Source organism: Acomys minous (genome assembly GCF_964271855.1).
Source record: "Acomys minous genome assembly, chromosome: 10".
In the NCBI taxonomy this organism is placed as follows: domain Eukaryota; kingdom Metazoa; phylum Chordata; class Mammalia; order Rodentia; family Muridae; genus Acomys; species Acomys minous.
In genome coordinates this window covers 29,020,868-29,048,192 of record NC_140491.1, presented here as the reverse complement: position 1 = coordinate 29,048,192, position 27,325 = coordinate 29,020,868, and the positions used below count along the sequence as shown (strand labels likewise).

The 27,325-nt window shown below is 41.3% G+C and overlaps 2 long non-coding RNA genes across 2 annotated transcripts in view; both read left to right on the top strand.

The window, feature by feature from the left end:
- Nucleotides 1-27,325, top strand: part of LOC311606711 — a 149,691-nt gene that overhangs the window by 94,339 nt on the left and 28,027 nt on the right. The window lies entirely within an intron of this gene.
- LOC311607240 lies at nt 91-4,128 on the top strand. The gene is made up of 3 exons (XR_014782567.1): nt 91-420; nt 1,543-1,620; nt 3,355-4,128. It is a non-coding gene; the product is annotated as an uncharacterized lncRNA (long non-coding RNA).

Below are 27,325 nucleotides of genomic sequence, written 5' to 3'. Positions count from 1 at the left end.
TTTTTTTTTTTTTTTTTGCCTCATCAGAGATGATTCTGCATCAATTCTCAGCATGAATAGGCCATCATTCTACAGGTCACAGATCGAGTGTCACCTCTCTGTGGAGACCTCCTGACACCTTATCAATAGGATCACCTCCCATCCATCGCTGTGTCACATCTCAGCGTGTTGTTTTTATTGTCTCATTGCAGCTATCACTCAGCCTGCCCTTACAAGATAAATTGCTGTCACCGAAGAATGAAAGCACCAAAACCTGGGACTCTTTCATACTCCCCCTTGTCCTGGCTCCATCATTTAAAAGAAGGTTTAGCATGGAGTGAATGGCCAATAATAGTGCATTCACTAGACTGCGAGAAGATGAATGACCCTGGGATAAATGGCAGTAGCCACACCTTGAAGCAAAAGTCCCTAAAAATAACGGTAGGCTGAAAGCAAAGTAGTACAGACATTTAAATCTTGGTCTTGATATTCAAACCTCATCTGCCTCTCTCTTGCCTCAGTACCAACTCTCCATAGTTTATCAGTTTAGACCTTTGTGCACCATCAGACAAAGCTCAAAGTCTGCCTGGTCTTGTTTCTTGCAGCTCCAGCCTGCTGAAAACCCAATGGTTCTAGGAAGCTCCCAGTTGCTTCTCCCTTGTGATCCTTGCTTGTGCCTACCACATCTAGTTTGAACTATTGTTCCTCTACTTATTCTTTCAACATCTTCTCCATCATCATCATCTCCAAGAAGCCCCCAGTACCCCCGCCATCTTTTGCCTTTCTAGTAGCTGTGTTATTATACTTTGTTTTCTTCTATCTCTTCCTTAAAACACCCTGAGTCTGAAGCACTTGTGAGTATGTTGTTATGTGTAACGTAAGAGTCTGTGTGAAGAGTGGGAGGTTCCATATATTGTTCCTGGAGCCCTTGGTTCAAATTTTGACTTTGCTGGCCACTAGGCTTGCAACTTAAGTCAAGGTTCTTCATCTTTCAGCAAACGAATTTCCTTATTTATACATTGGGCATGTAATACCAGTGCTTCTCTGGATCTGTAGTTTGCATAAAGCTCTGGTGTGATGCATTTGCATAGCTGTACTCTAGCAATTCCACTTCCTGTCATCTTACTAATCTTATATATAATGCCTGTCATAGAAGCACTTACATATTTCTGAACATAAGGGAAGGAGGAGGGACAAACGCAGAGCAAAAATAAACCACCAAGAAGGTTCCTAGGCTGCCACAGCAGTGTAATAAAAGTGATGTACCTTGAAACAAGAGAAAATGCCCATACAATTATGGAGACTAAAGATCCAAAATATAGGTCCCATGTTTCCCTTCGCTCAAGGTAAATTCTGCTGTGTCTCCCAGGCTTTTGGAAGGGATTTGGAATCCTTTGTGCTTCTGGCCTGGAGCTGTAGTAGCCAAGCTCTGATCCTGTCTTTCATATAGAGTTTACCCCCAGGTTTGTGGTTTCTCATCTATTCCCAGGTCTTCTTATGAGGTTATCGGCTATATTGAATTAAGGAGCCATGTACTTCACCTCATCTTAATTATACCCATAGGGAATGCTTTGCAAGGACTCCAGAAAGCTGTTTTATAAGCAACCAGTTAAACAGATACCCCCATCTAGAGACTACCTGGTAAGTTGCAGATCACTGATTCTTCCATCTATCTCTGAATTATACAAATGCCTCAAAAACATTATAGACTGAATATGGGGTTTCCCCAGCTACCCAATTGCCAAATGGCACAGAAGAAGGATTTATTTCTAGACTACCTTTGGGAGCCCTGGCTCCTTATTCACATATCTAACCTTCACCAGTACATGAAGAAACAGATGCAGGACACTATCTACGCATGGCCTGCTACAGGCGACTCAAGGGATTAGGTCTATGCCCAGTTTCCAAGTCCCTTATGAATGATGACAGGTACTAGCAGTTCAGAGGAGACACTATCCCAGAGTAAATAAGCAGGGACAGCTTGGTGGAAATGGGTGGAAAATAGGTTCCCCAAGGAAGTGCTTGGAATCCTTTTCTTTTAGCTTCAGTCCACATTCTTTTTTCCCCATGTCTTTCTTTTTTACCCCCTTCTCTCTTTGTTGAAATATTTTTACATATAGTTTATTCCTACTAATCAAAGATAGAGAGGGTAATGATGGGCTAAAGGAATAATTGTATCAGAGTCTATCTTGGTAAAGAGATGAGTTTATTGGAGTTATTTACAGAAGCATGAATAAGGGATTATTTATGTGAATATGGAGAATGTGGGCAGGTACATCAGCAAAAAGTCCTCCCCAGCATGAGGGTGACTTAGGAAAGCTGGGGCAGTGGAATCCGTGTGCTACTGGCAGGCAGCTCTGGAAGTGTCTGAAGAGTCTCATCCTTTCCAACCTCCTTACACAACCTTGGAGAGGGATATCCTGAGTCCAGTGAGCTTCATGATCCTCCTGAACCTTCCTCTTCTTCAATGAGTGAATGGTTCAACCAAGAGATAAGAGCTAAGTAACAGCATTTGTGTGTGAGGGCGTGTGCGTCTTTCTTGCTATACACACATTATAATGAATTGATTGATGTATCTGCCGTGTCTGTTTTTAGTACAGAACCGACCATTGTAAGACTTCTCCCAACCCATTCCATTCATTCAGCCCTGATCTAATCCGAGCTAGAACCTTTAAGTGGTGGATGCCCCTACATTATAGATTCAGGCAGACTCTATTTATGTTATGTAGGACACTGAACAAATCTGCCACTTCTTTCCCTCTGCTTCACTGTTACTCGAAAGAGAAGATTAAGAACTCCAACATTGCACAGCCAGCCACATAGGCTCTGGCATCCGGCTCAGGATTATTTCCTCCTAGGAAGCACATGAGCCTTAAAGAGGGCCTGCTTTGCCTCATCCTCTTCATCTCCATGCACCTGTTTCCAAGATAAGCTTCCAGGAACCCTGTGTTCAGTGCAAGTGGCGGTATGTGGAGTTCAGAGACAGCTGCCTCCCCAAAGTGACACACATCAACGGGAAACTCATGGTGCAAAGGGGAAGCCGCTGCCTGCAGAAGTTTCCCGGAATGAAAAAGTAGACAGCTTGCAGTCCTTCACCTTTACCAATTTTGTTTTGCTGTGAGCAAAACCATTTAGAACCCTATGGGTCAGACTGCATGCAGTGCATGGAAGCTAGCCTTCCCATAAACTACAGAACCATTTTCTGCTATTGGAAGACTGTGATAGAAAGCATCCCTCTTTGGCCCACAGTGTTGGGAAGTTATTGAATGAAATCTATTGTAGTGAACAGAGTCTAATCAGCCTTACCTCATTTTAAAGCACAATATCTCTTTTCTCTTTTTTGAAATATTTCAAATGGCTCTTCAATATTTGAAGTGAAGTCTAATCACCTGTGAAATCAACCGTGGACTCTCAGGACCTCATAAACAAAAGAAAATGCTGGAACTATTCATCATTTCAAGTACATATATTCTATAATTTCTTTCAGGAAGTGACATTACATCTCTATTATTCATTTTTTGCTATCAGAATGTAGGTTGGCTTTAAGCATAATTCTACCATAAATTCAAAAGTTTATTATGGAGACTTATTATAGTTTGATTTAGTACCGATCTATCCTATTGCAGCCAGTATTTTAAGTTACTTGCAGTTGCTTTCTGAGATTGTTGTGTGGTCTTTTGTTTTGCTTAGGAATATGTCCCTCTGCAGAGTGGTGGCAAAGATAAAACACTTGCTATTAATTCTTTGAATTTGTACAAGTGAGAAATGGGTGGGGGAAATAGAAAAGCCCACTGGATTTGTTACATTCAAGAATTTAAACCAAGAAGAAACATTAGAGTTTTTCTGTTTGGGGCTCCTATTTGGTTGTTCGGCTGAAAGATAGTTACATTAGTTCAGTAAGAGTCCTTGTGATCTGTGGCCTGCCATTAGCTATATAGCCATCCAAGACACGGGTCACATTAGAGAAAGTAGATGGTACTCAAACCTGTCCTTCTAGGATGTCACATGCCACTAGAACTGTGTCTGCTTCCCCACTTTTTTTTCTTGTCAGGGTTTCCCCACATAGTTAATCCTAAAATTTGAAGATCTCTCCTAAGATGTCCCAATTCTCCTATTCTGTAAGCCACACCTACCATAACTTCTGGTTTTTGGGCAAGGTTTGAGTAAGTCACATCCATACATCAATGGAAACTATTGTTGTATTTAAGGAGAGATTCAGTGCCCCAAATATTCAAAGAAATTGTGTCATCACCATTTTTGTGACCGTCTATTTTTTCCATAGATATTACCAACAGCCCTCTTAGCTTCTGAGTCCATTCTACAGTTCACCTGCCAAAACTTCTCTGATATTCAGAATGAGATTGAGTCTTTGTCACACTAACCTTGCATTCTTGTTGATTGTACTTGGCTTGAATCACACATGCTGTGGTCTTTTCTCAGTCCAGGCATTTGGAAACGTCGATCTCACATCTCTATCATTTGAAAATGGTTTTCTTGGAACCTCTGTGAGAGCGATGTAGTGATGTAGAAGCAGATTACTGGGATTCAATACCGTGATGTATTCCAAAACACATGACATTTTCTTCCTTTTAAAAAAGATTTTATTTCATTTTATTTATTCCTTATAGATCTCTATGGTAGGCCCTCCATCCTATCCTTTCAGGCTTGGTCTCCCTCCATCTTCCTCCTATCCCCCCTCTCTTATTCCTCAGATAAGGGGAGCCTCCCCAAACCTATGGCCCCACATCAAGTACCATCAGGACTGTGCACATCTTTTTCTCCTGTGTCCTGGCAAGGCAGCCCCACCAGGGGGGATGTGATAAAAAAGCAGGTAAAGGAGTCCATGCAGAGACAACCCCCACTCCTATTTCTAGAGGACCCTCATGATGGTCAAGTCAAGTTCAAGCATGGTCCTTGATTGGTGTGTCAATCTCCGTGAGGTTCCCGGGCCCAGGTTAATTGGCTCTGTTGGTCTTTTTGTGGAGCTTTCTGTCCCTGCTGTGCTGTGTCCTTCTGTTCTTCCCCCAACTCCTCTACAATACTGTCTGAGCTCCCTGCAGTGTTTGGCTGTGAGTCTCAGCATCTATTTTAATCTGCTGCTGGGTGAAGCCTCTCAGAGGACAGCTATGCAAGGCTCCCTTCTGCAAGATAACAGAGTAACATTAATAGTGTCAGTGGTTGGCTCTTTCCCATGGGGTGGGTCTCTGGTTGGTCTAGTCATTGGGTGGACATTCCCTCAGTGTCTACTCTGTCCTTATTCCTGCTCATCTTGTGGGCAGGGTACATTTTTGGGTCAAAGTTTTTGTGAGTGAGTTGGTGTTCCCTTCTCTCCACCAGGAGTTCTGTCTAGTTAGAGTGTGTCTTCTTCGGTCTCCATGATCCATGCTCCTAGGACTCTCAACTAGAGTCACCCTGATACCCTCCCAGGAGCCTACTGTGTGTAGGTCTCCAGCTTGTCTCAGAGATGCCCCTGCCCAAACACATTTTCAATCATTCAATTGGGAAAAGATCTAGTTTGCATTCCCACCAGCAATGAAGGAGTGTTCCTCTCTCCCCACATCCTTGCCAGCATGTGGTGTCGCTTGAATTTTTTATCTTAGCCATTCTGATGGGTGTAAGATGGAATCTCAGAGTTGTTTTGATTTGCATTTCCCTGATGACTAAGGAAGTTGAGCATTTCTTTAAGTGTTTCTCAGCCATTTGATATTCCTCTGTTGAGAATTCTCTGTTTAGTTCCAAGCTCTGTTTCTCAATTGGGTTATTTGGTTTGGTGGTATTTAATTTCTTGAGTTCTTTATGTATTTTGGATATTAGACCTTTGTCAGATGTAGGGTTGGTAAAGATCTTTTCCCAGTCTGTAGGCTGTCGCTTTGTTCTCTTGACAGTGTCACCTGCCTTACAGAAGCTTGTCAGCCTCATGAGGTCCCATTTATTAATTGTTGACCTTAAGGCCTGGGCTGTTGGTGTTCTGTTCAGGAAGTTGTCTCCTGTGCCGATGTGTTCCAGGCTCTTTCTCACTTTTTCTACTAACCGATTTAATGTCTCTGGTTTTATGTTGAGGTCTTTAATCAACTTGGACTTGAGTTTTGTTCATGGTGACAATTATGGGTCCAATTGCATTTTTCTACATGTAGACATCCAGTTAGACCAGCACCATTTGTTGAAGATGCTATCCTTTTTCTATTGAATAGATTTGCCTTCTTTGTCAAAAATCAAGTGACCATATGTGTGCAGATTCATTTCTGGGTCTTTGATTCAATTCCATTGATCAGCCTATTGCTGTGCCAGTACCATGCTGTTTTAATTACTGTGCCTCTATAGTACATCTTGAGATTGGGTACAAAAATTTCTCTGGGGGATCTTTTATTGTATAGGATTCTTTTAGCTATTCTGCATTTTTTGTTTTTTCCATATGAGGTTGAGAATTGATATTTCAATGTCTTTAAAATATTGTGTAGGTATTTTGATAGGGATCACATTGAATCTGTAAATTGCTTTTGGTAAGATGGCCATTTTTACTGTGTGAATTCTCCTGATCCATGAACAAGGGATATCCCTCCATCTTCTGATGCCATGTTCAATCTCTTTCTTCAGAGATTTAAAGTTTTCTTTTTCAAACAAGTCCTTCACTTGCTTGGTTAGAGTTACTCCTAGATATTTTATATTGTTGGCTATCATGAAGGCTATAATTGAGAAATGGGCCTCAGAGCTAAATAGAGAATTCTCAACAGCAGAACATTGAATGGCTAAGAAACACTTAGAGAAATGCTCAACATCCTTAATCATCAGGGAAATGCAAATCAAAACAACTCTGAGATTCCATCTTACACCCATCTGAATGGCTAAGATCAAAAATTCAAGTAACACCACATGCTGGCAAGAATGTGGAGAGAGAGGAACACTCCTTCATTGCTGGTGGGAATGCAAAATAGTACAACCACTTTGGAAATCTATCTGGTGCTATCTCAGAAAACTGGGAATAAGGCTTCCTCAGGACCCAGCTATTCCATTTGTTGGAATATACCCAGAAGATGTTCCAGCACACAACAAGAACATTTGCTCAACCATGTTCATAGCAGCCTTATTCATAATAGCCAGAACACTGAAACAGCCTAAGTGTCCCTCAGTAGAAGAATGAATAAAGAAACTGTGGTACATTTACACTATGGAATACTACTCAGCTATTAAAAACAAGGAATTCCCGAAATTGGTGGACAATGGATTGAACTAGAAATGATCATAATGAGTGAGTTAACTCAGAAGCAGAAAGAGTCAAATGGTATATACTCACTTATATCTGGACACTAGCCCAAGGGGCATGTCCCATGAAAAACATCACTTATTAGGAAAGTGGAACAGAGGGGAAGACTTCCTATTGGGATTCTAGGTGAGAGAAGCATGGGAGAATGGGGAAATAGAAGGACCCAGAGGGTCCTAGAAACCTACAGGTAGAACATTATGATGGACGGATATGGGCCCAGGGGTCCTGCTCAAACTATGGTACCAGCCAAGGATAATATGTGCAGTAAACTTTGAACCCCTACCCAGATCTAGCCAATGGACAGGACATTCTCCACAGTTGAGTGGAGAGTGGGGACTGACTTACACACGAACTCTGGTGCCCCATATTTGACCACGTCCCCTGGATGGGGAGGCCTGGTAGCACTCAGAGGAAGGATAGCAGGCTACCAAGAAGAGACTTGATACCCTATGAGCATATACAGGGGGAGGAGGTCCTCCTCAGCCATAGTCATAGGGGAGGGGAATAAGGGGAAAATGGGATGGAGGGAGGAATGGGAGGATACAAGGGATGGGATAACAATTGAGATATAATATAAATAAATTAATAAAATATATTTAAAATGTGATGAAAAAAATAAATATAGTGAGCTTGTGATTCTAGTAGAATCCTTTTATCAGATGTTTTCATAGTTAGAAAAAGAGGAGCTAGGGAAAATGTGGTTAGTGGCAGTTGACTTTCTAGGAAGACATACAAAGAAGCAACCAGTAGTAGAAAGAAGCCACTGGGGAAAAAATCTAAAGGAGGAAATAAGATATTTCCTCAACCACAGAGTAGCTTCCTTCAGTAGAATATCATGACTAAAGATGTGAGTTGAAGGACTCAGTTTCTTTGGACCCGTTGATGTCCAACTTATTGTTAGCTTAACCAAACAGAATCACCTGGGAAGGTAGTCGTAGTGATGGATGCCTAAACTGAGTTGGCCTGTGGACATGTCTGTGGGAGATTGTTTCTATTAAGTTAAGTGATGGGGGAAGACCCAACCCAGAGTGTACACCACCATTCCCTAGGCATCGGATCCAGAACTATGTGAGCGAAACAAAGCCACACTCCTCCATTTTTCCTCTGCTTTCTACTGTGAATGTGATGTGACTGGCTGAGTGCCTACCATGATGCTTCTGCTATTATGGATGATAACCTGGAATTGAAGGATGAATAGCCCTTTCCCCCATAAGCTGATTTTTATCAGGGTGTTTTTTTAAATCACAGCAACAGAAATGATCTAGGACAGGTTGAGGAATCCTGGAAAACTTGTTTAACTTCTTGGTGCCCAGGAGTCCTACACAGAAGGAGCTTAAGATTGCTATGTCTGTGAAATGATCTAAGCAAAGTGTGCAGGTTAATAACGGCTGCACGATGTGAGCAAACTGCCAACTAATGTGAGCTGAATGTAAAGCAAACATGTTTCAGCTCCCTGTAATTCCTTCTTCTCCTGCAAAAAGCCTCTCTTCTCCATTTCTTTTCTCTGTTCCTGAACATCTATTGTGCATCTCTTGAAGCACTGAGGGCACGGCAAGTTCAAATATCAACTTAGTAAAGAATAAGTGTGCAGTTTAGAAATGTTGAAGAAGCTGTCAAAGGGCTAATGAGATGGGTCAATGGATTAAGATGCTTGCAGGCAAGTGTGATGAGAACCTGTATTTAGTTCTATACAGAGAGAGGAGAGAATCAACTGCAGAAACACGCCCACATACACACATGTCTTCCACACCTCTTTGTTGTGGTACACACTCACATGATAGGAATTTTTTCCCAAGAAGTAAATACTTGAAATGGATTTGGAACAGTCCCAGGAGTTTTCCATGGAAGCTGAGCCTTTGCAGCAAACATAGGGCTTTGTGCTAAGTACGGAGAGAAGCTATGGGACAAGAAGAAAGGGTCTCCAGTGTTACCATTTCCCTGCTCTGCCACATAGTCTAGGTAAGCAGCCCACTCCTAGACATTGGTGCTCCATTGAAAGAATTTGTTTTACTAGAAGCACAGAGTATATATGCATTATATGTATGCACATCCACTTATATGCATAACATATACACATATACACATATAAAGACACATGCACATATATACACATACAGACATATACAAATATTCAGCAGACACATATACCCCACATACAGATATATGTATGTATACACACATACCATAGACACATGTACACATATATACAAACACACATACATATATACACATACAGATACACACCATATATGTATATATGTATACATACCCACTTACATAACATACACATATAACTACATAGACATTCACATATATACACACATACAGATACACACAATTGCCTACTCATTTGTGCATATATAATTTTTGCTGTGACAAGTCATCTTTTGAAGCCAATGTCAGAAATAATTGTTTTGAATATCAAAGTTTTATTTCTAAGTAATTGCTTTCTCGTTTGTGTTTTTCATTTATAACAGGAGACTCTGAACACACTACAGCTCAACTGTGTGGGAGGAGAACTTAAAGAAAAGGGGTTTTTCATTTCTCACTTTGAGTTAGAACTCTTATAGGCAACAGGAAAGAGATGAGGGACGGGGGGGAGAGAGGGCGAGAGAAGGGAAGGAGGAGGAGGAGAAGGGAAGGAGGAGGAGGAGAAGGGAAGGAGGAGGAGGAGGAGGAGAAGAGAGAGGAGGGGTGGGGGAGGACTAAACAAAGAGTCACAACCTTGAACGTGTGAGGAATCATTCAATGAGACTGAGGTTCAAGTTCCTCTCTCTGCCTTTGGGCCTATAGAATACAGGATGCATAGATGTGATGTGATGGGGGTCCTTCCTGCCATGTCACCTGCTGCCTCACTGATCAACAGGGCAGATTCAGCTGAACGGGCTGGCAGAACTGAACTATGCAGGAGTTCCCTGCCTCTCTCACCACTTGAGATGTCTTTGTTCTGAAGTTACCTGCTCTGTGGAAGAGGACCGTTTTCAGTCAATAAAACCCTAGCATTGGTGCTGCCTACTAAACTTCTAAACAAACTCTGGAGGATAGAGGCCCATGGTTGAGGATCTCATGTCATAGGCCACAGGAGCCATCATCAGGACCACTCCAGAAGGTGGGTTGCCAGCCGAGCCAGCAAATCTCCTTGTCCAGCCTAGCAGGGGTGTACTCAGAGGCATGGAGTGGCATGTGGAGACAATGGACGTGTGAACTAAGCTCCTAATCTCTAGCTGTAGAGAGTGTCAGAAGGGGAACATTAAAGCATGCCTTATATGCCAGAAAAGGGGAAGGCATTAGTTGAAATTGGCTGCATGCCTTAAGGACCAGGGAAGGGGAGGTAAGAAAGCCAATACAAGTGACTGAATCAGACAAAAGGGATGTGGGCAAAATCCATGACATCAGAGCGTGTGTATAGTGGTCAGTCACCAAGGAGTGCTTTGCACACCTCAATGCCCTGAAGTCTGAAGTTAAAACCAACACAGAAACACAACTAAGGAAAATCTTGAATGAAAACTCTGTAGGTGTTGAGCTAACTCTTAATTGAGAAAGTAAAGTTTTCCACAGGAAGACAGAAAGAAATAGAACCACAAAGCAAATTAATTTGCTTATTGAAAACAAAGTACATTTTGGCCACTATCCTCCTTTCATCAGTGAATACGCAGGGGCAGTATAAGAGGAGCATCTATGGGGACAATGAAAAGGACAAGCTGAAGAAAGATAGACAAATTTAGAGGGAGGGAGGGAGGGAGGAAAGAAAGAAAGAAGGAGGGAAGAAAGGAAGGGAAAGAAAGGAAGAAAGAAAGAAAGAACATAGAAAGGGAGAAAAAAGAAGAAAAAGGGAAGAAAGAGGGATGGGTGGAGGAAGGCTGGGGAGGGAGGAGAAAAGTAGAAGATTAAATGAATGGTGGCAGGGATGAGTGGATGAAAAATCAGTAAGGTGTCATACTACATTGATGAAACAACTTTTTCTTCACGTTCCTGAGCCCTTATACAAACATACCTAATATGTATGGAAATTGCTTGCCTGGAACTATTTGTTGTTTGAATACAAACAAACCTTGCCATCACTCTTGGTAGAGCCAGTGCTTTTGAGGAAGGCATGCATTCTTACCTTCTTCCTTGGACATTTTCCTTTGCTCTTTGTCTCTCTGCATATGACTCTGCTGTGGGTTAATGGGCACCTTGGCCATTTAAGAACATAAAATGTACAGTGTCTTTATAACCCATCATGTGTAACTAGGCATATCCCATCTTAAAGGCATTAAGCAGCCTAGATTATGGTCATATCAAGGGCAATTATCCCTCTGACTTCATTTTATAGCCGTAAACCCTTTAAATTAGCAATAACAGCAGCCCCCATACAGACCACCAGGACAGAGGGCAGGAGACAAGTAACCCCATGCCAGTGTCTGGACTGTTAACAAGTGGAAAATGGAGCTGTGCTATACTGCCAGATGGTCACCGTGAAGCATGTCTCACCAGAAAGAAGGTACAGACATGGATCAGTGCAGAAACAGCTCTGCAGGCCAGACTTTGTGTCAGCCCTGGACCAATTCCCCCTATGGATGCCTTTTGAGTTGCAGCCCCATTCATAACACGCAGCCTCCGCCAGAGGCATGTTTTCCTGGCCACGTCCTCTTGCAACCTGCTTGCCGTAATCAGTATCTTGTCTTTCATTTATTGAACATCCCGCCATTAGTGTAATCCTCCTTTGACCTGTCTCATGCTTTCTTCTGAACCAACATCTGCCTTACTGAAGCCTTTCTGATTAAAAACAAAAACAAAAGCAAAAACAAAAAACAAATATAAACATGAAAAAAGATAGACCCACTTGTTAAACTGTGGGTTGGGGGACCCTGGGATAGGATAAACCAAATGCTAAGATTAAGATGATCTTGACAGCTTGATGAATATACAAAGGTGGAAAGACAAGTCTTCCTTCTGGCACACCGAGAGCTGCTTTTTCCCTGTGTAAAAAGCGAGGAGCTTGCCTCCAGCTCTTGGAAAGCATCACATGCCATCTGTTGCATAATACCATTATCCAAGTAGCTATGATGCAGGAATGCTCTTAAAAGAAGAAGTTTTCAAATATTGAAAAGGAAACACATTTTGTGGTTATCTAATATTTAAAGGGCTCTTAGGATAGGGTGTTATAGCTGACAGAGCAAGTTTTAGTTCCCTTTGAATCTGTCTTGTTTTTACAAAATACAATAAAATGACCATCACGGCATTGCCTACTTGCTTTGTCTAAATGTCTCGTATGTTTTATTGTATTTTCCTCACTTACTATTGATAAAAGCCACAGGACCTGGCACACATACAGGGACCCCCTCTGAGGGCACCTCCTCCTGGCTCCACATTCTCCATTGCTGAGGAAAGAAAAGGTCACATACCTCCTAACATTTATAATGAAACAGGGTGATCTTTGTCTGACTATGAAGAGTGATCTGACAGGGTTTCTTCCCATTTAACAGATGAGACTATTTATACCAGCAAGACTAAACCATGCAGAAGTGGCCAACAGCTGAGGACCCCTTTCTAGTCCTGACTACACTGTGATGCTTATGTTTTCAGGGTTTAGTGTTGAATGATGCTCCATGGACCAGTGATGCTGAGGGAATGATCTACCTAAGGCTGCTTTCTTCCTTCCCTCCCCGACCATCAGAGCATGTAAGAAAATGACATCATCAAGGATTTGAGTAGCTCTTAAGAGATGACACACTTGAATGCTGTTCCCAAGATACTCAACCAGAAAAGAGTTAACACTGCCTACAGTGGGAAAAGACATGTTCTCTTGATTAGCTTACGAGAAGTTAAGGGGACCTTAGTATATGAGGAATCAACTAACTGTGCCTAAAGGCTTCCTTAAGAATGAAGTAGAACACAGAAGAGTTCATGGGACCCTTTTGAGATCCCACATTTATTGCCTAAAATGATCAATAACTAGATATCTCTCATCAGTGCTCTTTTCCATTCTGACCATGAGAATCACGGGACTTCCCATGACTGTGAATCCAGCAATCATTCATCACTGACCACTGCATTGAGAAGTTGTGGTTTTTTGCCGCAGCCATGTACTGGATCTCTCTGTGCAACTCTATCTCCAGTGTTTGTGTTGAGTGTATGTATGTGTGCACTTGTGTGTGTGTGTGTAAATCCATGTGTCTGTGCATGTATGTGTTTGTGTAAGTGTATACACACACACATTAATGTAAGCTATGACTGACAAATGCAGGGACTACACACACTTTCTAGAATTCTTTGTGGAGCTACAAATGAGGCTCCTGCCTGCCTCCTGTAGCTCTATCCGGATGACATGTTCTGAAAAGTAGAGTTTAAAGAAGAAAAAGAAAATCACACCATGAAAGGAGGCCTTCAAGTTCCGTCCACAAGTGCGTTGATCACCTGAAATGCAGTACTCCATGGTACTTCTCTCCTTCAAAGAGATAGAAGTCCAGGAGAGGGATTTGCTGAGAGCATCCCTTTGGGATCCACCCATGATTCAGGCCATGGCTTTGCTTCTCTGGTTTGTTTTCAAGAATGAGTAGGGAGGGCAGGTCCCTGGAATCAACCCATCCTTAGCCAGCATGGCATTCTTCCTAGGCAACCTTTACTCTAGAGTTTTCATCAGCCTGGTTATGACACTTCCAATGCTGTGCTTTAGCTTCTCCATCCCAGGACCGTTGGTTGTGTAGGATATTACCAGAGATAGAGAGTAAGATTTGAGGACCCAATTATTTCTTATTTAGCTTTAAAGTAGCTCTGGCTCTGGGTAGTGTGTGTGTGGAAGGAGCCCTTAGCCATCTCTTGGATGTGGAAAAGGGTGATCTTACAGTGTTGGAAGTAAAAATGACGCTTAGGGACTAGAATAATTACCATGGCTTCACTGTTAGCACAGAGGTATAGTGACATTCAGATGGTGAATGCCCTTATAGCTACAGTCTAGCTCAAAGTGTACTGACTGGGTCTGTGAAAAACCTCTTGTAGCAATTTCCCTAGTCTCTCGAGTGTGCAGTAAGATTGTTCAAATTAAAGTCTGTTTGTGAAGAATCTTGTCATGGGACTTAAGCTGTGGGGTCAGGGCTATCATAATAGGAATGCCACATGATCCCCTATGGCAATGCTGTGTTTTCCTACATGTGTTTGCTATGGAAGACTGCAGGCATTGTGTGAGCCAGAAAAAGAAAACATCCCTATAGTAGGTCTATTCTGTGGTCTAGGCAACTCTTCCAGCAGATCTGACAGTGATGATAGTGGTGGCAGAAGATGCACTATGGAGACTATGTCAAGAAATAGTGGGAGGTCAAGAGTCCCAGAACAATAACATTCTATGCAGAACAAGTACTTATAAGGTAGTCACTTTCAGGTCTAGACCACTTTTCCAGAGCAGGGAAGTTTGAGAGGAATGATGCTGCTCTTCTATGGCAAACACACACAGTTATAATAAACACAGAGCCTTGATCATGAGTCACCAAATAAGCATGTATCCTGCCTGCCTTCTAAAAGTATATGCCCGAGCCTCCTGGGTACATATGACAGATAGCCCCACAGCATTTGACATCTAATATGAGATGAAAATCAGACACTGAGAATAAAGACTAAACAAAAAAAGAGGCATGAGTAGTTGGCAAAGCCACATGGCCTTGACTCAATAGTGTGCATGTGTGTGCACGTGTGTGTGTGTATGAGTATGTGAGTGAGTGTGTGTGTGTGTGTGTGTGTGTGTGTGTGTGTGTGTAAAGGAGAGAGCCAGAGAGACAGAGCCAGAGGCACAGTGATCAACACATCATGTACTGAGCTCCTCCTGCCACAAAGCGTTAATGCACCAAGTGACTTCTTGCTTTGTTCATTTATTTGTCTGTTCTTAGCAACAGATTGAGGAGTTAAAAATGGCTTAACTCAACTTGCACGTTGACATCCCTCTACATGAGGAGCCATTCTGTCATCTTTGGTGCTGATGTGCAATACAATGATCTCTGCCCTGTCCTCACCAAAAAAAAAATGTTGGCTAACTAATATTTCTTCCTTTTTTCAAAAAGGACTGTGTGAATGTTAAGGGTCTCAGGGTTGGTCCAGGAAAGAACTATAAACAGGAAAGAGGCTAACACAGCACCTGGGGGATGTGCGTCTACAGAGTTCATGGGTGAGTCTCATAGGAAGAGAACTTGCTGTGATCCTTTCACAGTTACCACCTAGACGGGAAATGGACCAAGAGTAACAGAGAGAAAATCTTACTGGGTTCTCATCTCACTAGGTGCTACACCTTGTGTCTCAGCAGCGAAAGTCCTGAGGTAGAGAGCTCCTTTGGGGAGCAGCAATGGGGGTTTATCATCCTCTGGTGAGCTGATGTGGTGCAGTTTTGCAGGATGTGAAAAGATTAGTCTAAGCACTTGAAGTACATTTCCCTAGACTCTACTTGAAGTTGGATATACAGAATTCCGATTTGATATCCACAGGCTGCTGGCTGCTGGTTCTAGCTGACTGGGATGATAAGAACAGTTTGGGGTTGATGCATCAGAACCATGGCTGGCACCTTACATAACAGAATCAGGTGTCTTGCCCTGGATTGCACACCCTGGGAAAGGTGAAACAAGAACTGAACTGAGATTAGCATCCTCCATTCCATCAGACAAGCATTATCTGTGCCATTCTTTGCAAGATGAGCTTTCTCAGCTCACAAATAATGGGTATCAAGTACTAAGGGGAATTGATCTCCAAAGTGTCACTAACGAAGACAGTGAGGCAGAGTTTCAAAGAACTGGTGCCTTCTTTTCTCTCTGAAATCTTACTGGAGAGAGGAAGGAAATGAGAAGGAAAGAAAGAAGGGACCTGAATAGGGAGAAAGGGGAAGGGAGTGATGAAGGAACATGGACAGAAATGGTGCAATGTCTACCCATCAGAAAACAGCATGTCACATTAATCCAGGGCTGTTTTCATATGGATTTCTTGGAGCTTTGAATTCTCACCACACAAAATAGACTCCGTTTGTCTCTCCACATTCACTTCCCTCCTCTTGCCTGTTTGCCTTTGCCTTGGCCTTTATTTGAATGAGAAGGGGCTGCAAATAAACAAAGCCTGTTTTGCCTCCAGTGTTGATAATGAGAAAATGAAATCTATGTCACGAGTAACTTACAAAGGAAGAGGGCAAGCACCTGATATAGCTGAGTGGAAGAGAATTGTTAAAATGCTGCTGTTCTTCAGCTCTTAAATTTGACCTCCTAAGCAGCTTTGTCTGTCTACCACCCTTGTCCTATTTTCTTCTTTTGAATATTTGGCCTTTCTCCCCCTTTTATGTCTCCCTACATTGTAGGAATCCACAGGCAACAACTTGGATGCAAGATGCTCACCTGTCAAAGCATGTGACTCTTCAGAGAAGAAGCAAAATGCATCGCCTGTGAATCTTAGCATGCTGAAGAGCACATTATGTGGATAAAGGAAAACTTAGAGAGGCTATTTGCCCTTTAAGTCAATAGAAAGGGTGTCTCTCTGCTCTTGTGACCTCTGATAGACTATCTTAATTTCTTTGGCTTTAGTTTTCCAACTGGAAAAAAATTGGAAGGGAAAAAATATATTAAGCACTTAAAATGTGTCAGCTATGTAAAATCTGCCCATCCTACTTTCTTTCACAATGACCTGTATGGAAGGCAGGGGGAGGGGGGCGGGGATCAGACAGAAATGTTTTGTGTCCAGTGTTAGAAGAAAAGTTCTAGGTCACAGACCAGAATCTGTGTGGAGACCTGACATTCTAGTTCAGTTGGTTAGTCCCTTGTGCAAGTGACTCCTGGGAGGATGGCTCACCTCAAGCAATGCTAAAGACATAGGTGGAATAATTAGTCCTTTAATCAGGCACTAGATTTTCCTTCCCAGAGTCACTGCTCCTAGTGCAGATGCTTTTGGACTGCAGTCACCTAAGGTTGCAGGCCTCCTCACTTTTCTAAAAAGTCTAACTTTTCCTTCTTCTGTCTCTTCTCTGAGCATGTTTTTCTTAACACTGTTTCCAACCTCTATATGTGGGCTTTCTTTCTCTTTCTTTAAAGCCCCTCTCTCCATGGTGTAGGTGCTTGTCCGCCATATGAGCTCCATGCCAACTTAAAGTGACACGACTTCTTTTTATTACTCCCCTTCATTCTCCTTCTCTCAATAGGCACTGAGGTTTTACAGTTTTCCTACCCTGGATTCTTCTTTTGAAAATAATTAAGTTGTCTTGGAACGCCTGTTTGAGTCTATTCATAAATTCTTTTATTCGCAGACTAAGAAGTCTCCAAAGGGACCCTCAACATTTTAATATTTTTTCCTATTGTTTAACGTGTATAGTGTGTGTGTATGCTTATACATAGGTATGTGTGTGAACACGCATTAGTGTGATGGAAGCCAGGTGCATGCTGCCATGTTTGACATTTACGTGAGTTCTGGAGATCCAAACTGAGGTATTCACAAACAACCACTGAACCATTTCTCACCTTGATTTTTCTGACTTTTAAGCTTTTTTCATCAATATTATTGACTTTTCTGGTTTCATTATTAAATATATTAACATGAAACTATTAACATATTGTTTGATTCTCTGAAGGAGTTGATGTACTTTGGGTTTATTTTTGTGTGTTTGAGGAACTACACCTAGGGGGGCTAAGGCTGTGTGTTAACTTATTATACTAACATTATATCTTGGATTAAATTCAGAGATTCAGAAAAGGTGTAACAATATAACAATGGATTTCATTCTCTCTCTCTCCCTCCCCCTCCATAATCTATATGTATTTTATGTTATATAATTGTGATCTAGTTGACACAATGGTTGTAAACTTGATGCCACTTGGGTGAGATCTTCAAATGAGAAATTGCTTCCATTAGATTAGCCTGTGAGAATGTCTATGGGTTATTTTCTTCATTGTTGCTGATGTAGGAGAACCATACCCACTGTGCTTGGTACCATTCCTAGGCAGGTGGCTCTGGACTGTATAAATAAGGTAGCTAAGCAAGCCAAGGGGATCAAACCAATAAGGGGAGTCCCTCATGATTTCTGCTCCAAGTTCCTACCTTAGCTTTCCTTGGTGATAGATTATATCCTGTAAACCAAATAATCCTTTTTCCCCTAGATTAATTGGGCTAGTGTTTATCACAGCAACAGAGAAGGAAACTAAGGCAAAGATGTATAAAGGAAAATTATAGGTGTTATGCCCTTTTCTTTTTTAATTTAATTAATTTATTCAGATTACAACTAAATTGTTATCCCATCACTGTATTCTCCCATTCCTCTTAATCTCCTGCTTTCACTCTATTCCCCTCCCCTAGGTGTAAGACTGATGGCAACCTCCTCCCCCACTATATGGGCATAGGCTATCAAGTCTCATCTTGGTAGCCTGCTTATTCTTTCTTTGAGTGCCACCAGGGTTCCCCACCAAGGGAAGGTGGTCAAATATGGGGCACCAGAGTTCATGTCAGAGTCAGTCCCCACTGTCCACATAACTGTGAAGAATGTCCATTTCTATAGAATAAAAATGTTTAGTTCTTATCAACAAGAACATTCATTCATATGACTATAATATAGTTGTCAAAATTAGGAAGCTGGCCACTGATGCAGGCTGGTTAATTTCTTGGGTTTTTTTCTTTTATGTGAATTAAATATCTATCTATCTATCTATCTATCTATCTATCTATCTATCTACCCTTAAGTCTTCATATTCATTAGCCAGAAATTATTTAGGATAATTGATTGTTCTTTCCTGTGCCCTCTATGTTGGTATTATTTTAATGATTATTCTTGTTGTTTTATTAAAAATTAATTATTACAGAGGGTTTGTGGAGGTTTGAGTGAGCCCCATCAGCTCATATGCTTGGGTACTTGGTCCCATGTTGGTAGAACTGTTTGGAAGGAATTCTTGACCTATCATTTTAATCTCTTATGCAAAAATATCATAACCTTCACTTCTAGTTTTATGTGTTCTTGTTGGGAGAGGGGTATCACTGACGGGGAGGGACATCAAGATTTCCAAAGCCTACACCATTCCCAGTGAGCTCTTTCTTCTCTGCCCTGTGCTTATGGATCAAGATGTATGCTCTTGGCTATTGCTCCATCTCCACGCCTGTCTGCATGGACTCTAACCTTCTGAAAATGTAGTTCCTAAATAAACACTTTTATTTATAAGCTGCCTTGGTTATGGTGCCTTATGCCAGCAACAGAACAGTAACTAAGACTGGTAACTAACTTTTTCTTACCTCAGACAAAATGCTATTTTTTTTCAATGTTATCTGTGTTCTGTTTGCTCTAATTCAAAGCACTTTTTAGGCTTGGCACTTCCTTTCTACTTCTTGTGTATTTATGATACATCGGCTCATCATCTCTTCATGCAACATTGGTTTTCCATGTGGGATCAATTCAATTAACTTTGATAGAAGAGCACTAAAATGCCATTGATGACACCAGTGTTTGTTAGAAAGTGTCATTATTTTACCAATACGCAAGAAGAAAAGATGGGACATGCTTGATCTAGAAGGAGGAGTTGGCAGTGAGGCTCCTTGAGCGTGCTGCTGCTGACTTCTGCTGTTGCTGTAGAGTGGTTGGCTACTTGGGCAGGTCCTTCTGCAGGTATCATTTACTTTGTTCATGGAAGTATTTAGAATATTCTCATGCCATCTAGTGCTTAGTGCCTCATCATGGTGCATCTGAACAAGAATTTTTTTTCCGTCTGAGTTCGGAGCTGTGAGATCAGAAGTGTACATCTTTCTATCATTCTTGATTGTTTTTAGCTTTAATTGTATTTAAATGAATCTCACATCTCTTGTCCCTAATATCTGTATCTGATGACTAGATCATCACACATTTTTCTTTCATCCATACTTTTCCTTGTCCTCCTGTGCTGGAATTTGGAAGAAAGCTCTTCTCATGCTACCTTACAGGTCCCTATCCCTTCAGCTCTTACTAACGATTTTGCCTGGCATATCTGTTTTATTCCCAAATTTTAATTGCTGCTGTCATGATTAAGTATTCTATTTAGATACTTCAAGATCTGTTTTGTCATGTTTAGAGTCTCATGTTACTTCTTTATTAGAGTCTCTTCTTACTTCTTTATTTCTTACTTAATAAAGTGTTTTGAGTGCCATCTTTCATAATTCTGAAACCTATAATTTTTGCATGTTTCTTTCTCTTATGAGACCTTTGTAATATCTTCCTGGAGTCCCATCATGATTTTTCTTATAATTTTTTTGAACTGTGTGAGGGTAGGGAAAAAGAGACAGACTATCCCATGTTATACATTAGATCCCCAGAACTTAGTGCATTTTTGACAGGATCTCATACATCCCAGGTTTGTTTACAACTTTATACAGCCAAAGATGAGCCTAAACTGCTGAGCCTCCTGCATCTACCTCTGAGTGCTGAGACTAAAGTAATGTAGTAGCGTCTGTAGTGTAGAGTATTGTAATGGCATCAGTGTGAGGGAGCACATAAAACGTGTGAATAGAAGCTTGTAAATTGGAGGGTGCTGGTGAGGAACATGTAGGAATGCAGGCAGATGTGTGTGTGTGTGTGTGTGTGTGTGTGTGTGTGTGTGTGTGTGTGTATTGTCTGTGTATGCAAGAAGAGAGAGAGAGAGAGAGAGAGAGAGAGAGAGAGAGAGAGAGAGAGAGAGAGATCACTTAAGTATGCTTATCAATTTATCATCATAATGTCATCCAAGTTAAGGATAACCCCAACCAGGAGCCACTAGCTTAGCCAAGTGTTTTTATAACCAATGATGAAAAGTACACTTTGTTTTTTCTCATTGTAGGAGAAAATCAGAACTCATTTAAGAAATTATACCTCCAAGAAATACACCAGACACAGACCACACACACACACACACACACACACACACACCAGCTAATCTGACTCAAGATTTCCCAAGATTCAGATTCCGTGTTGTGATGTGGGGCTTAGAAAAATATCTTAGAGGACTGAGCTAATATATAGACCCTGCTCAGCTTGTGAACTGAATAACTATTCTAGATACTCTTTTATTTGAATCAACAGTAAGTGAAAGAGCCAGGCAGTAGCAGCACACATGCCTTTAATTTCAGCACTTGGGAGGCAGAGGCAGGTGGATCTCTGTTACTTCTAGGCCAGCCTTGCCTACAGAGTAAGCTGCAGAGCCAAGGATACACAGAGAATCTCTGTCTAGAAAAAAATAGATAAGTGAAAAAGGAATGGCCTTGCCTAAGCCCACAATGGTGCTAAGGAAGGACAAATGAGGATTCGAACTTGATTCCTGCCACCTGGAACAGTATTCATATGCAAACTATAGAAACCTCGCTTTCTATAGTTCTGTTCATTGGAGCAGAACTTGGCATTTTGAACAATGTCTTGCCTCACTGACAAGAAATAACACAAAAGTAGTTTGACAGATCTCTCACATCCTGTGCTACAGCAAAAAAAATATATATATAGGGAAGGGATTTAATTCTCTGGCCTCCTAAACATATGCCCTCAATCGTCTACCCTAGAGAAAAAATAATTTCCATTTAAAAGGTATTTTGACGTTGATTAGTTGAGAGTCAGGTCCCATGTAACTCAACTGCTTGAAAATAAAGTCATAGCTAATGGCTCTTCCTGGACTCAGGCAAAGAAACAGGGTACACGCGCTGAAGAAGCATCTGTCTTTTCATATGTATGAACAGGTCTGTTATAAATCCTACAGGATTCTGCAGCTTCATTATGACGAGGACTCTGTATGATCATTTGAAAGACCATCTGCTCCAGGGTTAGGATCATATCCTAGCTGGGCTTCCTGGAGAGCCCGATCCTGCAGGCAGGAAACATGCGGTGCAACTCCCTGCTCACCTCACCCTGCCCTGATGAGTAATGCAGAGGGGACTGCTGAATTTTCCTTTGAATTTGTGGCTTGAGAAGAGCCAAAGTTTTCGTACCCCGTTTGGATGTTTTTCAGCTCTTTGAAGTAATGCTACCTTGGAGCTAAGAACCATTTTCGGAGCTCTAAAGCTCAGGCTATCAACACTGGGAAATTTATTTTTATCAGTTCTTTTTTTTCCCTCCCCATTTGATACATTATTGGGCTTTTAGAAATATCAGCTGAGTACCGTGCAAAGGAATATTTGTCGAGCTGTCAGCACCTTGTGATTAATACAAATGTGGCTTGCAAAGAAAAAAAGCGTAGAAAACGTAGTTGGTATTATTTGAGTTTGAAACCAGAAAGACATCAAAGACTTTCTTGATGTTGCTACAAAATTTTACCAAAGCAATTACCATTTTACACCCCGCCTAAGCAGTAGCATCTGCGGAGAACTCTGCACTTCATAAGACAGGAAGACGCTACTGGAAAAACTCGGTATCAAAAATGCAGGGACTTTAGTTTATCTGCCATCCTTATTGAGATGAAGCTATCCATTGACTTTACAAAGCTACAAGCTCCTGTTCCCCTGCCAAATTCCTGCGGCCTGGGAACAACATTCTCTAAGTGAGAAGCATGGATTCTTCTGAGGGTTAGAAGCAGGCACACACAAGCCATTTGTTTTCCATGCACTCTCTCCCTTTCTGTTTCGCATAGAGTCCAAGTGGCAATTCCCCTAATGTAAGCTCAAAGATAGGATAAAATAGGGATTTCCACGTTGTTTCACCAGCCTGAGTGTGGGGCATTCTTTACAAGGGGGGAGAAGGCAGTCCTCTGCTACTTACCTGTGTGCAACTGCAGGTAAGTTGGGTTTCTCTTTTCAACCTATTTTCAAAAAATAGGACGCAGAACTAAAACACAGTCATGGATTGCAAAAGAATGCCAAGGGACATCCTCAATGTGGCTTATAATTTACCATGGAACCTGTGTTTGAATACTCACTACTTATGCTGCCTTATATTTCTCCTATATGTCTTTTTTTTTTTATCTCTCTCAAACAACCTTTTTAGTCTCCTCTGGGCAAAAGATCAAGTTTATACATTCTTTGTATTTTATTAGAAGCCATTTGAACTAGAAGTATACAAGTTGGTCAATTAGCATTGATTGGTTGTAAAGTGTGCTTAATTGATTGTGTAGCTAGTACAGTAACACTCCGTTCCTTGATTTGGTTTCTAGTCACATATTAATTTGGGGCTTAGTATATTTGACCACATATATACTACTGCTGCTGTTGCTGCTGTTACTACTACTACTACTACTACTACTACTAATAATAATAATAATAACAACAACAACAACAATAATAATAATAGTTAAAGTCAAGTACTGCTAAACTTGGATAGAGCCTTTTGCATACTTTTAAGCATTCCTGCAGTTGGGTCACATCGTCAGCTGTGACATCACAGAGAACACAGACAGGTCCTATTTCAGGCAGGGCTGGCCTTGCTTACCAAACAGTGGGATGAATGTAAACTTTCTCTGTAAGTTTACTGGATCATTATCCTTCATCTGAACATGAATTATATCTTTTCCAAGGCCCATCAAAAATTCATCTTCTGCTTATCCCATAGATGGGTTGAGAAGTAAATATTTGTCAACACATGAGGTAATAAATGATGAATAAGTAAGGAACTAAGTCTTTAATGTTGCACAGTCCTTCGTATGGAGGAGTGCTCAGTTCCTCCACCCTTGAACACAAGGCAGTTTCTCCAGCAAGTTACTAAAAATAAAGGATGTTCCAGGTTCTGCTCTAGTCTAGTCCAACTTCGATCGAAGCTTACATCTAGATTTTTTTTCCCCGATTCAAACAAAAACACCAGGAATGTGAAGGAATCTTATCTTCCATTTTTTTTTGGGGGGGAATAGATTTCTATGGAAAGAGTTAGGTATGCAATTAGAGATTAGAAACCTCAGGGGAGCATCCTGCTTCATACTTTTTAGTCATCCCTTGAGCTGGTCTTTATATTGTCTGGATTTCCCACATCAATCTGATGGATAACAGTAACTGCCTGTCACATGAGAGTTGGCACATGGTACAGTGGGACAAAGAGAAACAGATAAAGGCAAAATCCCACTCACAGTCACACCATTTGGGGAAATTTCAGAAAGAAAGTCTCACAGTAGAAAATTGAAAGAGCTGAAAAGCCATCTGAAAAACTGAAACAGCCATCTTATGACATTCTGGTCATCTGACTTTGGGTCCTGCACTGATCACACATGACTGGATATGGTATTAGTGCACCATTATACCCAGCAGATATGAGTCCATTGAATGTATGGTATTTGTCATAAGTGAATGCTAGCCTCCACTAAGCCACGTCTGGAAAAGATACATTCCTTAAAGCATTAGTTAGATGCATCCATATATCTGCTTTGGAAAGCAGAGATATTAAATAAGAATCATGAGTGAAAGCACATGGCTTAATATCTTAAGAACAATGATTAAATTATATCATAGTTATCATAAAATAGTCTTAATGATGGTTACCTCCAAGAAAGGAGAAAGTGGATGGATATGGACAAGTTCTTTGGTCCTACAAAAAACTAGTTCATGTTGCATTTTGACTTGAATTTTGTACAAAAGTACAGGTGTCTGGTTTGGGGGTTCTTATCTCTGTGTGTTTATATATATATTATGTATTTTGCAGGGTTTCTGTGTGTGAGAGTTCTGTTGTGTGTCACTATAGTGCATACAAGTGTGTAGATGTACATGCCCATACACATGTGAAGGCCAAAGCAGGACATTGGGTGAGGTTTCTCCCCTCTTGCTCTCCATCTTTTTGTCTTGAGGCAAGATTTCTCACTAAACTGGAAGCTGAGCACTTGTGCTAGCCTAGCTGTCCAGCAAGCTCTCAAGATATGTCTATCTCTGCCCTCCAGTGCTGTAGTCATATGCTAAGACAGCCACACCAAGTGTTTTAATTTAGATACTGGTGATTTGAATTCAGGTCCTCATGATTGCAGAATAAGAAGTCTTATCTAGAGAATTATCTCCCCAGCCCCAAATAATATCTGGATCTAAGATCAAAAGCAAAGTTTATAGAAAGCATTTATTATTGAAAATTATGCTCTGATTGTAAAATATCCTATGATGTGTACTGACAGTGTTTAATGCAGCCTAAAAGAACGAGTTTGCTCAGATTGGTTTAATTGGTTATCATATTTACGTCAGCAGATACAGTTGGATAAACTTTAGTTCTTTGGTAACTTTTTGTGACGTGAAAAGTCCCAATTCACTAAATAATAGCTGCTAATGTGAGAACCCTGTGATTCATCAGAGAACACTGTTCTCTTTGCGGCAGCGTGCTTTAACATCCCAGTTTCAGTCACACATAGATTTTGAAATTATTTCTGAATTCCCTCCTGGCAGTGGGCAGTCTGGTCAACTTTTATCCAGTGAGTCACTAGATAATTCATAGATGGTCAGGCACCCTACTTTGTGTAAGCACAGACGTGAGGTGTATAAGTGTTGTAACATCCAGCACTGGAAGCCAAATGCAAGATGGCATAGTGGCTGCCTCCCCGACACAGCAGGAGCTGAACCAATCACTTCCGGTTGTTCCCCTTTGTGGGGGCTTTGCTTGATTCACCAGTTATCACCCTACTCAACCTTCTTTAAAGACACTAAAAAAAGTTTAATTACATCTGTGAGCCCCTCACTCTGCCCACATTTTATTCCTCGTTGAAAAAAAGTCACGTTGATGAGAAAATTATGTTCTGCGGCATTCTTTCGCTTTGCTTGGCTACTGAGCAAACATTACCAGGATCATAGGCACACTGTGCCATAAGAGAAGAAAACATTGTAGGATTCAGTATAAAGACTTAATGTGTCATGAACAAATAGCTATGTACATGTACATGTATTGTAAAAGCGAACAATCTTCAAAGAAACATGAACAGAGAATGGCAGATTTTCCTGGGGGCTAATGTGGATTGCGCTGTATTGTTACTATGATAGTCTTTGTGAAAATGTTTTTGAAAAGCAAGAAGAAGCTCCTGAATGGAAGGGACCTACAGGCCATCCAGGTCTTCTGACAGACTTTGCAACTCCACATCTTATGGAATTGTGACTTTAAACCTAATCCCTCAGATACACTCACTCTGTATAGGCTTTCACCAATGCTGAAGATCATATTCGTTTACCCCCAGGTACACTCTGTACAGACTTGTGCCAACCCTGAGTATCATATTCATTTCTTTTCTTCCCTCAGCATCAACCTGATACAGGACAACTTAAGGTGAGGAGGACTTATTTTGAGTCATGTTTCAGGGTATATAGCCCATCATAGTGTCAAAGTAATAGAAAGTTCAAGATAGCAGACAGACGAAGCTAGGGCTCCTCTGGTTCCTCTTGTTGGAGGCAGAGAGAACCAGATCCTGTGAGGCACTCCTAAGAGATAAGACCTACCTCGTAAAAGTAGGTACCTCTGACAGAGGGCCAGATTATGGGGCCATAGCATCCAAGTATAATACCCTACAAGAAGTTTATCCTCACATCTTTAAAAGGCACATAGGCTGAGGTCCTTCCATCTAAGAAACAAAGATGTCGCTGTCAGGTGTCTGTACTCTGATCTTCCCCTCTTGCTGGCAAAGATGGTTCAGACAGGAACAGTGATACAAAAGTGAGCTCACTGTACTTGTGCTCTGACGATGCTGACATGGGCTGAAGGAATGACAAGAAACTAGGCACAGTGTCTGCAAAGTGCAATGGAGTCAGTGTACTCATCATCTCAATGGTGAGGAAGAGGCCTGAGAGTGGGCAGACCTGAGATGCTCATACAAGGCGTTAACCAAGGAGGGTAGCAGTCCTTTAGATGCCCTTCATTGATCTTTTATGCTGTCCAATAGGCACCGTAAGGCTTCTATGTGACACTCCCAGGAGGCAACCTCAGATCTGACATTCCCTCCATGGCTAGTGCTGAATAGGGCATGGGCGACAGATAATTTTTATCTGGATGCGTAGCACACTATTAATCCTTTCTTGTGCTCCTATCTTGGCTGGAGAAGAGAATCACAGAATCAGAAAAGAAATCTAAAGAAACTAGGAACTGAGAAACAGAAAGAAAGCTAATTTGTCTGTTACAGTTCATTTCCCATGTAGAGGGAGTTAAGACAGGAAAAGGATATCTCAGAAGGTAATTATATATTGTCTGCAATCAATAGAACACACTGGGGACAGAAAAGTGACTCATGTTACACTCAGAACTGA